General features: G+C 44.2%; 1 protein-coding gene across 1 annotated transcript in view; it reads left to right on the forward strand.

Moving 5' to 3' along the window:
- The window catches only part of PAPPA (pappalysin 1), a 249,896-nt gene that overhangs the window by 42,657 nt on the left and 192,567 nt on the right, over positions 1-14,672 (forward strand). The window lies entirely within an intron of this gene.

The following is a 14,672-nucleotide window of genomic DNA, read 5'->3' on the forward strand; positions in this document are numbered from 1 at the left end:
TCGCAGATGCTGGTTTGTTCTACTCAGGATGCAAATGAGGCTCTGGAACGGATCCCATTTGCATCCAGAGGTACCACTGTATTTGTGTGGGATTTTGTATGACTTGTATAAGTGCTGGAGGTGGTTCTGGGATGGGAGCAGTCAAGCGGCAGCCACTCCCAGCTCAACCAGTGGTGTGGTCCTCTCTGTCTTGCCTCTCTCAGCCCAGTGGAAGTGCTGCTGATATAGGCAGGTTGGGGAAGGGAGGAAGCGTTCAGTAATGAGTCCCAGCTGAGGTTGTGGGGTGGGCCTCACCGTCTCACCTCTTTCTGATACAGCTGGCTGGAAAGCCACTTATTTGCAGCGCAGGCCTCTAATTGAGAGTGGTGCTTAATCAAGAAAACATGATGGTTTTTCTGCCTAGATTTAGAACCAGCAGGATTTTGAAAAATATCTCCATCCTTGAGTTAAGAGTCACTTGGCGCTGTTTTATTTCACCTGCTCTCTCATGCACACCCTTGTGCCTTGGCTAGAGGTATTCAATGAATATTATCTTCTTTGTGGACAGAACAGAATCGTTCCCCAGGGCGAGGGGATGTGTAACTTTTTATGAGTGTTTTATGCCAGCCATAAACTCAAACAGAATGTTAAAACATAAGCCATACAAAAGCTTTGACGAGCTTTCTCTTGCTCAGGAACAATCTCTCGGAAGAGTCATGTGAAGAGGGAGATTTGTATGAGGAGATGAATATGGAAAGGCCGTTTGTTTTCTTTGCAAGGCTTTGTCTTTAGCAATAACTGTCAGTTGGAAGTACACATGTATTTATTAGCCGATGTGAGCTTTAGCACAGCCTTGTAAATAAAGTCTTCAGAGAAGTTACTAGCCTGCAAAATGTTTTACTGGCCTGTGGAGGGCTGGAAGAGGATGGACAACGGGGGCTCTCCATTCATCTTCCAACTGTCTGCTGCCTTTCTTTTGCTGAGGACAGAAAAGGGGGAGAATTTGTTCCCTGATTGGCTTTTGTGCTGGACCCAAAGCAGTGATGGAGCAACCCATCTTTCCTCTGCCATCTCACATGTACACCATGCAATTAACAAAAAAAACAGAAGAAGAGCCTGCTGGATTAGAGCAAATAGCCCGTCAAGTCCAGCATCCGGCAAGCAGGATCCAAGCAAAAGAGAACTCTCCCCTCCTGTGGTTTCCAGTAACTGGTATCCAGATATTGTTGGAAGCCCAGGGTCCTATGAGACCCAGCCAGCATGGCCAATTGTCACTGATGATGGGAGTTGGAGTCCATTAACCTCTGGAGGGCTGCAGTTCCTTTTTTCCCTTCAGCTTCAGGATGGAGTGGGGGAAAGAAACTGAAACTGAAAGAAATGCCCATTCCTAATTGTAGTAGACCTGCAAAATGAAAAGGAAAAAAGAAAAGAAAATAAAGTCTTGCAGGGCTTGCATGTACCCTACAGTTGGCATGATAAAATTTGGGCAAATTGTATAGTGAATCAAACTGTAACATGCAAGTTTAATGGGTTCTGATTTCCTCAGTGTGAACTTTTACCTCCTCTTTGATAGGTAAGTGGCATTTCCATCCCCCTTCTCAAGTTGGCAATTGTTTATGTTGTATGACGAATTTCCAACTTGGGGATTGAATTGCAGCCCCCCAGGCTTCTCTACCTGGTCTTTGGGAACTCTCCCCAGACCACCCACCTCACTGCCCCTGCTTTCTACCCTCCTTGAGTGTTTTTGCCTGGCTGGAATGTGTCCTCAAACTCTAATAATGCCTCTTGCTTGTGTGGATGGTGGGTAGAGATGGGTTTATACAGAAATTAGGCGACTGTACAAAGTGATAGTTTACATTCATTGTTCTGCCCACCCCTGGTATGTGACCCTTGCAAGGTCGCCCAGATGGAATGTGCCTCTCATGCTAAAGATAGGTTCCTCTGTTGTTTTGTTTTGATTCTGAGCCAGGAAGGTGCTTCACATCATGATGTCAGTCTTCAAGTCCGCCTTTCCCCATTTGCAGCTGTCAGCTTGAGCAGCCTGTGATTTTCGGCTACTAAGCAAGTGCTTGTGTTTTTTAATAGCCACACAAGGCAGCTATTAATAGATGGAGTTTACCAAAATATAGAACTGCCTAACACAGAAAAGGGAAACCTGAGGGATTAATGCCAGGAAAAATTCCATGCTGAATTCCTACCAAAAGATGTAGTAAAAATTAACAGCACAGAGGAAAGGGTGGAACCCGTTACTTGGACACTGATATGATTATGATTATTTTTTAGTTGTTCTTTCACCCTCCCCCCCACCCCACTGCATGTTAATGGTTTTGTTCAGCCCTAATCGGTGAGTCAGCTCCTTTTTAGAATAAAAATAAGGAAATGGTTGACAAAGAACCTGCTACAAAAATAGACTTTGGACAATTCAAGAGGTTTGTGAGGCTGCAAAAGGATTGTCCTAGAGAAATTGCAGACTCTCCTTCTGCAAGGAGTGTTCAGCTTTAGGATTTTGTCCACAATGAGGTGGCAGGGGGGAGCTCCCAATCTTTTAGCCAAGTAGAGCCAACTACCTTGCAAGATGGTCTGTTCCACTGCTTTGCCATTAGGAAGATCCTCTGAACATTTAGCTGAAGTCGGCTTCTGTGCAGCTCATGCACATTGGTACTAACTACTCTTGCCCTCTGAAGCGACGGAACAGTCCTATCCATTTTCTCCACGAACACCCTTCAGATATACAGCGGATGCTCGGGTTGCAAATGTGATCCTTGCAGGATGCACGTATGCACCTGCAGCATTTGCAACCCGCGTCTGCGTGTTTGTGCATGCACGGGTTGCGATTTGGCACTTTTGCACATGTGCAAAGCACGATTTAGTGCTTCTGCGCATGTGCGACCACCGAAACCCGAAAGTAACCCGTTCCAGTACTTCTGGGTTTCGGTGGCCCGTAACCCAAAAAAACACAACTTGAAGCAGCTGTTACCTGAGGTATGACTGTATATATAATCTCTCTATTGGACTACTGTATTGCACTCAGTGTAGGGCTTCCCTTGGAAGTTGCAGCTGATGTGAAACGCTGTGGTCAGGTTACTGAGTGGAACACTTGGATTTGCACAAATTATACCTCTACTGCACTGACCGCCAAACAGCCACTAGATCATGCTCAAAGGTGCACTGTTAACAGATAATCCAGGCAATCTGAAAGACCTCTTTCCCCTGCACAGACCTATTAAGTCACTTAGATCACCTGGGGAAATTCTGCTCATGGCATTGCACCCTACAGAATATCATAGGGCAGTGACTATAGAATGGGTATCTTTTGCTATTGTCCCTGTACTGTGGAATGCCCTTCCCTCTGTCATTTACAACCATTTACAAGCAGATACCTTGTAAAGATTAATATTTTTGCCCAGGCTTTCACTGGCTCCTAAGATTGGACCCTGAGTTCATACCGTCCAACATTTCTTTAATGAAAAATAGGGAGGTCCTATTCAGGGGCGCCGACTTATAAAAAATATTGGGGGGGCGGGGGCCCATACCGACTTATAAAAAATATTGGGGGGGGCCAAGACCTCCAAACCGCTGCTGCTGGGGGAACGAAAGGGGTGAGCCCCGGGCTGCCCCGACCTTAAGTGAACCTGTGAAGGCCTGCCCTTTGCGGCAGCCGATTTGCTGCCGCTATGGGCGGTGAATATTAATGAGCTAGGGGGAATCCCCGCTTATCGCGGGGCTGACGCCAGCCCCGCGAGATTGTTGATGGGTCGAGAGCCCGCAACCCCACCCCCTCTCTAGATCGGGAGTGGCTTTGTTTTAACTCATTACTGAATGTATTTTGAAAGGTAACTATCGTCAAACAAGGAAAATAAAAAATACCAACATAATTTTGTGATTTTACAAAGCATAATATAACTAATAATTTTCTTAAATTATTGGGGGGGCAGAGCCCCCCCAAACGAATTTTTGAGGGGGCTCGGGCCCCCTCAGGCCCCATGGAGTCGGCGCCTATGGTCCTATTCATTGATGATGATGATGATGATTTTATTATTTATACGCTGTCAATCTGACTGGGTTTAACCAGCCACTCTGGGCGGCTTCCAACATATATAAAAACAATAAAATATTAAACATTAAAAAAACTTCCCTGCACATGGCTGTTTTCAGATGTTACCTATCTTCTTGACTCAGGGGTCCCATAATTCCATACTCTCCAACAATTCTCCAGTGAAAATAGGGACATCCTAAGGAAAAGCAGGACATTCTAGGATCAAATCAGAAACTGGGATGGCTTCTGTAAATCTGTGACTGTCCCTGAAAAATACGGACCATTGGAAGGTCTGTGAATTGTGTGTATGAAGCCCCTGAGTCTCTTTCTTATTTGCTTTTATTTGTGTATGCTTTTTTAATGACTTTAGGCTATATTTTTGTTTTAATGGATATTGTTTTTATATTGCACATAGTGTGCACCACTTAGAGGTTTATAACACAACAACAACAACACACAAAGTGGTTTAGAACTGCTTTTAAACAAACAAACAAACAAAGGCAGCCATGAAAGCTGAGATAAAAATGCCTGTGCTCCAATCCTGGAATTAATTTGATAAATGGTCCTAGTGCCGAACAAGAATTTTGGAGGAGTGGAATTCACTGGAGAGGAAACACATGAAATGATCAAGGCACAGAATGAGAGAAACCCTCTTCTGCCGGTCCTCAAGTTCCAAAAGGATATAGAATGAGATGAGAGGGTAACTCTTAAAATAAGCCAAGCATTTACATTTGCAATCAAAATTATTCCACCCCATTGCAAATCAAGTTTATTCTCAAAATTTACAGGTTTTCTGCTGTTTGAAAGGAGCAAATCCAACCAAAGCAATGAAAATAGCTCCACACAATGGATGCTTCAAGTGGGTTCCTCAAATTCAGCTGTAAATGCAACTTATAGTAAGACTGGAAAAGCCTGGCGAAGTGGCATTTTCAACTGAATTTCACCTGATTTGCAACAGGGGCTGAATAATTTCAAATGCATCTATATTCCTTGCACCAAGATCCCCCTGGCTGTGTTCCTTTTGCACAATGAGGTTAAAGCAGCAGCAGGGTTTAGCATCTATGATATTGCCATTTATGTGACACTGATCACAACCAGCCAGAGTGTTTGGGAAAGAACTTGTGTTGCTGTAAAGGTCATAACTGGAGAGAGAAGCCTTTTGCACTGCATGCAGAAGTATCCAGGTTTAGTTGCTGGCATCTTCAGGAGGGTTGCTAGCCACCATGGCTTAGTTCTGCCTTCACTGTTGGAGATTGTATGCCTCTGAATCACCAGCTGCTGGGAATTGCCAGTTACAAGTGGGGAGAGCACTCACGTCCTGTTTGTAGGATTCCCATAGGATGTGGGGTGAGATATGCCATTGACAAGATGCAGCAGGGTTCTTCTCATGCTCTTATGACACCCTAGAGAGCTAGAGTATGTAGTAACAGAACACAGGGAGCTGTAGTTCAGCACCTCTGGGGGGACATCAGATCGGGGAAGGCTGAATAAACATGTGTTCATCACTCACAGACAACAGCATCATTTGTCATGGTCTATGCGTCATATCACTTGGACACAATGGTCTGGGTTGACACAGGAAGATGCCTTATACTGAGTCAAACCAATGTACCATTTAGCTCAATATCGTCTACACTGACTGGCAGTGGCTTTCCATGGTTTCAGGCAGCAGTCTATCTGAACCTTATATGGAGGTGTGAAGGACTGAATGTTTGGCCTTCTGCATACAGAGCAGATGCTCTACCCCTCAGCTACAGCCTACTCCACAACAAAGTTGTTGTAAGGTTTTATTCTTTGTGACTTTTCAGTACCACTCATCAAACAAATCCTTAGGTGGTTTTCAAAACATTAAAATTCAGTGAAAGAAAAAATACATCCACAAATAAATTAAAACTATATGAATGCAATAATTACTACCACCAACATAAAATCAGAAGAAATAATTATTACACCAACACAAGAAACATCAAATCTACATAAAACCAGCAGCGGGAAAAGCTCTAAGTGCTGGAGAACTGAAATGCACTAAAAATTACAATTAAGACTCATGCCTAGCCCTACACAATGCCAAGGGATGAATCAAACATCTTACAGGTTGAGTCCCCCTGAATCCAATGCTGGGGATCCCTTTGAAGGGCCCTCCAGGTTGGTACCTGGTGATGAAAACTTGGAACCATCGGTTCTCAAAAGCATTGGTGCCAAAATCTTCAGGTTCAGGTTGAAGAACAACAGACACTGTATGCATCTATGGACCCAGAGTTGCTGGTCTGCTCAGAAGTAAGCAATCCCTTATACTTCACTGCCAGCAGCTATGGCTTGGATGTACTTTTGAAGGGAAGCATCTATAAAGTCACCCTCCAGAGCCTCCAGGTGCTGAAAACCACACAGGTCTCTGGCTCTTAATTGTACTGCCTTACCTAACTTTGTCTCTGGATTATGTTTCAACCTAGACCAATTGTCCGCACTTGAATTTGGCTTGTTTCAACTGGGCTGCGTATGCAACCCTGCCTGCATCGGTGAGTTATAATGGTGAAGGGTTGTATCTTCTGTAATTGAGTCCCTAGCCCCTGCAGGCATCCATTGGAGCACCACAAAGACCTTGGAGTACAAGGTTCTCCCCTGGCATCCAAAGGATCACAATATCATACCCTCCAACATGTCCAGGCCCAAAACTGGGATGTGCTGCTGGGCGAGACATGTTACCCGCCCGGGACTACGGAGCCCCAGAGCATGTGTTTTTGCACTCTGCAATCTTGTGGAAGTTCATGATCTCACACGCTTTGGGGGACCATGCTCTTGTGCTTTTTTAGGTGCCATACTCTCATATGAGAGCACAAAAATGGGATGTCCCTTTTTAATTGGCACAGTTGAGGGGTATTTACTAGATACATCTTGTCATAGTGTCAAAATCAACATCGTGACATAATACATTAAAATGTAGCTTATTCAGTTGACCACCAAGTCCAGTATGCAGAAAATACAAATCCTATTTTGTCAGTGCTGTAATACATTCATTTCTAATTTCTTCATCTTCTCTTGTATTTTTCTGTCTGACATATTCCTTAGAAGAGTGACATGAAATAATCTTCTAAGTGTCTAATGAAGATGATAAAGTTGGTAGACAAAAGAAACTGGCACTGGTAGATGCTGGCACAGGTCTGTTTCAACATCTACCAGTGCCAGTTTCTTTTGTCTCGGTCATCTTCATTAGACACTTAGAAGATTATTACACTATGAGAAGCTGTATCTAATTTTTGAAAAGTAGTTTCTAGTAAATAACTCTGCAGTTGTTATCATACAGCCTGTTACGTTCACATGTTTTTTTCAATTGGATTTGCATAATATAGGCATTCTGGTGGTTTTGTTTTTACAGTTGAGGGGTATGCAATATAAGCAGTAGACCTCCTCTCCCCTCAACTGTCACCTGGGGGCAGCCATTGCACCAGAGTCACTGGCAGAGCCAGGGCTCATTTCATCAGCTTTGCTGGATCCCCAGCTCAACCAAGCACCTCCTGCCCCCAAACTGTGCCAGCTGGTCATTCTAGGAACAGAAATTGGTGTCTCAGTTTTGATTTTCCTCTTCCTTCCCTGCTCCTTTTCCCTTGTGATTGTGCGCCTTGCGGGTAAGGACTGTCTTGTTTTGATTGCAAGTAAGCTGCTCTGGGAGCCTTTCTGGTTGAACAGCAGGGTACGAATACTCTAAACAAACAAACAAACAAACAAACAAACAAACAATAAAAAGGCAAGCTTTTGTAGGGAGGACATTCCATAACTGTGAGCTCCAACACCAAAGAGCCACTCTGTGGCAATAATTAATAAATGATACTTATTTAATAATATTTTATAAAAATAAATTGTAAGAGGGACTTTGGAAGGAAGGGTGTGATACGCATTTAATTGATAATAATAGATGATTAATAATAGATAATAACTGATAAATAATACTAATAAAGTAATAATAGTTACATGATATATCACATTTATCTAATTTAGTTACATATGCCAGTTTTTAAATTTTATCTGTATAGCATTAATATCTTTTTTATGTATACCCCTTAGATTTTTTTAATTTATCTCAGCAGTTTATTAAAAAATTCTTAAATAAGTATTAAGTGCTGTGCAGGACGCAGAAATTATCAGCTCTGTGTCTCAAAGGAACCTTCACTCTGTTGTTGCTGCCAGTTTAAAGTCTATTGCATTTAGCCTAAAAACTGCTCATCTGTGAACCTGCCTCAAAATGTACACTGGATCTAGTAAATACAAATGTTGTGGAGCGGGAGTTTGTCAGAGCAATAAGGAGGAAAATGTTTTGCTTTTGCAAACTTGGCTTTTGTAAATCTCCTGATGCTGTTTCTTTTATCTTTTGTGACTTTTTCTCCTTGTTACAAAGATTGGGTGTGCAGACTCTGGAAAAACATCAGGGTGCCAAGGGAATATCAGGTGGAGATGAGGGCGGATAACAGGCAAATGAGTGCAATTCTCCTGAAGGCTCAGGTTGTTGAAGAGACTCGTGCAAAACTCACCAGCATGTGTTAGGGATAGGGGAGAAATTTGGTTCCATGTGCATTTAAAGGCAAACCTCTCACTTTTCAAAGCAGTACAAGAACTGGAACAAAGCCATCCTTCTAAATTTACACCTCATTGAATTTTGCGGTGCAGTTCTCCAGGCAAAGCAAGGTGTACACAAATGCATATGCTAGTATAAAGGGTGCACAGAAATACATATATTCATAAAAAAAATAACACGCAGAAGTACATTATATTCAGCGAAATGGATTTGCAAAAATGTGGGTTTTAGGAGAAGTTTGCACTAGAAAGGGTGATGAATTTCCATGAGGACTTAAACAAAAACAAAAAATCACAAACTGATGTGGAAAGACGGAGAGCTGAGTTTTTGATTGGATAAATAAGAAACTGGGGAGGAATGAAGTTGACAGTGTTACCCATCTCTAGCACACAAACCCTCTCAGGGGTCTTCGCTTCATCATGCCCTCAATCAGTACTTTTCAAATGAGAGTCAGAAAACAATAAAGTTGAGGCCGTATGTACATACTTTGCAAGGTATTTCCATTGATCTGGAGCAACCACTGAAAAATACTCTTCCTTTAGTGCCTACCTATCTGCCTACAGACAGGCCCTCTGTGGCCAGTCTCAAAGCCCATAACTTATTTATACAATACAAAATTAATTGACTGGCGATCCAGGCCATGTGTGAATCCGAAGCCAAGAACTGGCAGTCAAGATCAAACGGCAGGACCTATGAACAAGCCAGGAGTCAGGACAGAAGACACATGGGAGCTCACATAGCCCTTGTTTGTCAAACAACAGTACAAAGCCCCCTTACAATCCTTTCTGCTCTGGAGGAGCCCATGGCCAGCCTGGATGGAGTTAGTCTGAAAGGGTTTTCACTGAGAATCTATAGTGCCGTGGGGCAGTGGTTAGCAAGTCCTGCTATGTTATGAGCTGTGATAAGCAAATCCTACTTCCATAGTCAAAATTATGTGACAGTGGGGAGGGGGTGGGGCAACACCAGGGAAAGACCAGGCCTTGCTTGTTCACTCCTGGAAGCATCTGGTTTGCATTGTAGAAAACAGGATAGTGGACCTTAGTAAAAGATTAGCAGGACTGATCTTTTAAGTTCTTCCATTCATCCTATGAAGTATGCATGGTGCTCCACAACAATGGGTTACCATTTGATAAGACCTGTTATTTATCCTTTCTCCTCATGCTGACCGCCTCACCTAATACCATTTTTTAAAAAAAGGTCAGCAGTAATCTGGATTTGAACTTGGTGTCATTGCATGTTTTCTTCTAGGGCCTCTGCCAAAAGAATGGATTTTTTAGTTGCTCAAAGTTTGGGGGCAGGGGGGCAACAGACTTTGGAGGGGGAGTTTATTTTGGGCTCTGGTTGTTCTCCAATAGCAGTGGCAAGCCAGAAACTCTTGTAAGCACTGCCATTTGGGCTCGGGGGTGGAGCATTGTTCTCTCCCCTAGCCCCTGAATCCAGCCACTTGTAACACTGAGAGTCTTCTCCTACTGTCTTGTGATTTATCTTTTCTCTGTGTTTGCTTCTGTTCTTCAAACAAAAATGGACAATGGATTAAAAATGGATTAATGAAGGGTTGTTTGTTGAAAACAAGCAACCTAGATTTCCCACATAAATGTCTAAGCATGAAAGTTGAGTATTAAGCAACATGTATATGCAAATTTTTGATGGGTGGTGGAGTGGGTGGGATTTGGTTCAGTTTGCATTTAAAAGATAACCCTACCTAATTTACAACAATTTCTGGAACAGTATACAAAATGAAATTCTTTGAAATTCACACTTCACTGAATTTTGCACTGCCATACTCCAGCCAAACAAGGTGTGCAAAAGTGCATATGCTAGGGTAAAATTAAAATGCAGACACTACTGAAAATAACACATAAGAGTGCATTATATAAGGAGGCATTGCTTTTGGGGGGCGGGGAGTGTATACAAGGCAAGACTGCATACAAGAATGTGAATATTAGGAAAAATTCACACTAAAATGCTAATGACTCTTCATGAGGACATCTAAAAAAAATTGCATACATGTGGAGAATGGAACTTAAGAAAGAATGGGAAAATGTAAAACAGAGAGAAACCAAAACTGACAGATCTGCCTCTGCCACACACACTCCTCCCCAGTAATGCTTGCGGTAAGCAGAAGCAGGGTTTTTTCTCGGCTGGAACTCACAGGAACTGAGTTTTGGCACCTCTCAGGTGGGCACCATTGCCATTATTAAGAGAACAAGGGAGATGTTCATGGTGAGTTCCGGCACCTCTTTTTCTAGAAAAATAGCGCTGGGCAGGAGTGTTTGAATTACGGCAGGGAAGTGGCCCTCCATATGTTGTTGGCACTATCCCACCAGCTCTGTCTGCCAGTCTCCACCTGCCTGCCTTCATACTTGCAAACAGTCCATGCAGTTTCCTTTGCTGTCAGCCTCCTCCTCCTCAGTTCTCACTGTTGCCCTTGCAGAACTCAGCAGGTAGGCTGATGTTGGGCAGAAGCAGAATGCACTGGCTCTAGCAACACCCTTGCTTTCAGCCCTACCAGTCCCAAGAGCACTAAGCTTACAACTGCATCCCTAACTATGCTGGCTGGATTGCGATTTCTGACTCAGATTTACCAAGCTCACCAGGGTCCCTTGAGAGACCAACCGTCATCAAGCCTTTGGTCACTGTAGAGGGAGGCTGGAAACAAGCAATGACTAAACCAAATTCCATGTGATTGTTTTTGGATTTGCTTTGATAAAGCAGTGCCATAGCTATGGGGGTGGTATGGCTGGGTTTTTTGCCCCAGGTGCAGCCTCCAGAGGGGCACCATTGAGGCTCCCAGCTTGTGTGTGTGTATGCAAATGTTTGCGGCGGGGGGGGGGGTGCCAAACGGGGTCTTTGACTTAGGTGAGATAAAGCCTAGTTTTGCCCCTGGATAAAGAGAGGTCAGGTTGTTTTACAAAGCTGTTCTGGTGTTTCTTTGCTTCACCATGTGATGAAAGGCTCCTTGGGAAAGCATTACTCAATTGACAGTGCAGTCCTTAGGCTTCCTCACTTGGGAGGAAATCCAACTGTGCTCAGTGGAGTTTACTGGGGCTGGGAGCCTTTTTGTTCAACTTAAGGCAATCTTCCAAGACCTACATTGCCAGGGGCAAAAATGGGCAGAGCAGTAAATGTAAGTTGTGCCTTTGCCCAGTAGGTTTCTATGTGCATTGGAACATCCTTTCCTAGCCTCCATCTGGGCAAGCAAGAGACATTCTCAGGGTGCAAGGAGACATTCCAGCCAGGCAAAAGCAGGGTGAGTGGGTGTGGCCTGGGGAGAATCCTGAGAGCCAGATAGAAAGGTCTGGAGGGCCACATCCTCAGCCCTGAAACTAAGGGATGGAGAACTTGCCAGCCAGCATGCCCAGTTGCTTTGGACAATAGGGGCTGGAGTCAAACAATATTTGAGTCTGAGAAATAATGAATTAGCAAAACCCCACTGCATTTTCCCCCCTTCAAATTTTTAAGCTTAATTCAGCTACTGGGATTCAGAAACCTTTGCAAAGGAATGCAAATCACCCACAGATCTGCAAGTAGATCACTATCTCCCTCTGCTGTCTTGTTCCCCTCTGCTTTACGCTCTGCAGCATGCAAAGGAGCATGTGGAACAGGTTGGTCTGGCTGAACACATTGCAGGGATGGGGGAAGAGGAACATGTGATTTGATGATGTGATATCAGCATTCCCAGTGGCCTCTGAGCAATCTGTAGAATTCCTTCCTTCCTTCCTTCCTTCCTTCCTTCCTTCCTCCCTTCCTCCCTTCCTCCCTTCCTTCCTCCCTTCCTCCCTTCCTCCCTTCCTCCCTCCCTCCCTCTCCACGCACCATACATTTAAAGCATATCCTTCCCCTTACAAAGAATGCTAGGAACCCTTCCCCCCACAGCTATAGTTCCCAGCACCCTTTACAAACTGTAGTTTCCAAAATACTGGGGAGGGGCCTGGAACCCTGTGCTTTAAATGGATGTTGTGTACACAGCCTTTCTCTCTGCATCTGAAAGCAGCTCGAGCAGAGAAGACCTTTAACTGACATATTGACACACTTACTCCAGTGTAAGGCAGTCTCCTGGCATTACACAAATGTCCCATCTTAGGAAAAGTGCTATGTTGAGTTTGCTTTGGTTTGTGTTTGGGGGCATGAGTTCTGTTTCGAAATTATGCTCTCCCACCCTTCATGCAAGCACGCCGTTTCCCTCCTCTCCCCATTTCTGTTCTGAACTGCTGTTTCAGACTGCCAAGCTTAAGGAATGGAGCTTACTGGCCTTTACCAAAGAGATGCGTCAAGGAAACATTCTAATGACAGCTCAAAAAGGCTTTGATCCTCTTCCAGGACTGCACTCATGGCTTTGAAATGCGACTTTGGCAGCCCTTGAGTCTGGCTGCTTTGGTTCTCTTTGGCACCGGCCCATTTGAGTGACATTACATCCTCCATCACGGGACCCAAATAACCTTGAGAGGATGATGGGTGGCTCACAGACCATGCTGAAGAAGGGGGGCTTGAGGTGCCTACCAGCAGTTGTTTGGTGCTATGCTAGCAAACACGGTAACCGCAACATAAGAGGCTGAGTGGAAGAGCACACACTTTGCAGGCAAAAGGTCCCAGGTTCAGTGCCCGGCCTCTCTAGGTTGTACTGGAAAAGCTCCCTATCTGAAACCCTGGAGAGCCACTGCCGTTCAGTGTTGGTTGTATTGAGCCAGGTGGGCTTTATATAAGACAGCTTCCTGTGTTCTTTTTTTTGAAATCATGAAGGCTTGATTCTTACTTCATTTTATGGAAAATACCATGGCTCCATAGAGCACTTGCTTTTTATAAAGAAAGTCCCTGATTCAATCTACAGAGATTGTACACTGACTGCCTGTCAGTGTAGACAGTACTGAGCTACATGGACAAGGGATATCACTCAATATAAGACAGCTTCCTATGTTTCTACACCTGTTCTGAAATTCTCCCCCACTCATCTTCATTTATTTATTCCAAATTCTAGGATTATGAGAGGAAGGGAAGACTTTTCTATCCATACCATACTTCATTTTTAAACTGGTCTGCTTTTTTATAAACTGAAAAGCTTTCGATGTTGAAACCTGCTCAGACCACATGCTTAAACATCTATTTGTTTTACAAAAATGTGTCTACCACTTTCTCAACCATAACAGGTTACAAAACAGAACCACCCTTAAAAATAGCATTACAGTGGAACCTCAGGTTACAGACGCTTCAGGTTACAGACTCCACAAACCCAGAAATAGTACCTCGGGTTAAGAACTTTGCTTCAGGATGAGAACAGGCAGCGCGGTGGCGGGGGGAGGCCCCATTAACTAAAGTGGTCCCTCAGGTTAAGAACAGTTTCAGGTTAAGAACAGACCTCCGGAACGAATTAAGTTCTTAACCCGAGGTACCACTGTATAGGCAGATGGTACAGACCAGGGCTGGGGCAACTTGATAAAGCCAGGGGACCAGATCCTTATCTTCTACACACACACACAAACACACACACACACCTGGCCAAGTCTGGAAGGTAAGTAGGCCTGTGCACCTGTCAGACACCTGATGCCAGAGGTGGTGAGCGATATGGCCTGGTGGGCTAAATGGCCTGTCGGCTGGATGTTCCCAACCAGGCCCTTACAGTGACAGATACTATAAAGTTGATACAGATGTTGGAGAAGATATATGCATATATGTGTTTCAGTATTGTTATCTTCCTGGTCTGAGGCAATTCTTGAGGCAAGAGAAAGAAGCTTCTCCCTTAACCTGTCTGCCTTCAGAATACTAGATGCTGTGTGGCTGGTACTGTCTTCCCTTTCAGACAACTGTCCAGACAGCATCTGCCAGATGTGGCCAGGTCCTGGGGCGAAGGGGAATGGAGCAATAATTGCTGGTTTTGCCAGACATTCAGCACTCGCAGATTGAGCCTACTGTATGTGACGCATGTTTATTTGCAAGCAAGTTGCACCGTGTTCAGGTTAAATCTGTGCAGAATAGTAGCCTGAGAGCTGCTCCTCCTCACCTGCTGGCCACCATTTCAGTGGTCCACCATTGCCATTTTCTTGCTGAAACACACTCTAAGCACTGCCTGTGGGCACTCTGTCTCATGTCTGGAAC

The sequence above is a fragment of the Podarcis erhardii genome (assembly GCF_964252035.2).
Source record: "Podarcis erhardii genome assembly, chromosome: Z".
Taxonomy (NCBI): domain Eukaryota; kingdom Metazoa; phylum Chordata; class Lepidosauria; order Squamata; family Lacertidae; genus Podarcis; species Podarcis erhardii.